We start from the raw sequence: 814 nt of genomic DNA, 5'->3' as shown, positions 1-814 counted from the left end.
GAATATACCCATCCCTGGACCCCTCCCGCCTGCCTGACATCCAATGAATGTTACTATTTGTGCACATAAGTGTTGATCAATTAAGACCAATTTGATGGTGAGTACATGTGGAGCTTGTTTTTCCATTCTCACAATACTTCACTTAGTAGAATGGGCTCCGCTCCATTCAGGATAATACAAGAGGTGCTAGATCACCATTAGTTTTGGGGTTGAGTAGGACTCCATGGTATACATATACCACATTTTAGTAATCCACTCATGTATTGATGGGCACTTGGGTTGTTTCCACATCTTTGCTATTGTGAATTGTGCTGCTGTAAACATTCTAGTACAGATGTCTTTTTTATAGAATGTCTTTTGCTCCTTTGGGTAGATGCCCAGTAATGGGATTGCTAGGTCAAATGATAGTTCTACTTTTAGCTCTTTGAGGTATCTCTAGATTACTTTCCATAGAGGTTGTACTAGTTTGCAGTCCCACCAGCAGTGTATGAGTGTTCCTATCTCTCTGCATCCACACCAACATTTATTGTTTCAGGACTCTTTGATAAAAGCCATTTTCATCGGAGTTAAGTGATATCTCATTGTGGTTTTCATTTACATTTCCCTGATGATTAGAGATACTGAGCATTTTTCATATGTTTATTGGCCATTATTATGTCTTCTTTTACAAAGTTTCTGTTCATATCCTTTGCCCACTTTTTAATGGGGCTGTTTGATTTTTTCTTGCTGATCTTCCTGAGTTCTATATAGATTCTGGTTATCAGCCTTTTATCGGATGTGTAGCATGTGAATATTTTCTCCCATTCTGTAGGTT

Source organism: Eulemur rufifrons, chromosome 3, assembly GCF_041146395.1.
Source record: "Eulemur rufifrons isolate Redbay chromosome 3, OSU_ERuf_1, whole genome shotgun sequence".
NCBI lineage: Eukaryota > Metazoa > Chordata > Mammalia > Primates > Lemuridae > Eulemur > Eulemur rufifrons.
Note: the sequence above shows the minus strand (reverse complement) of the source record.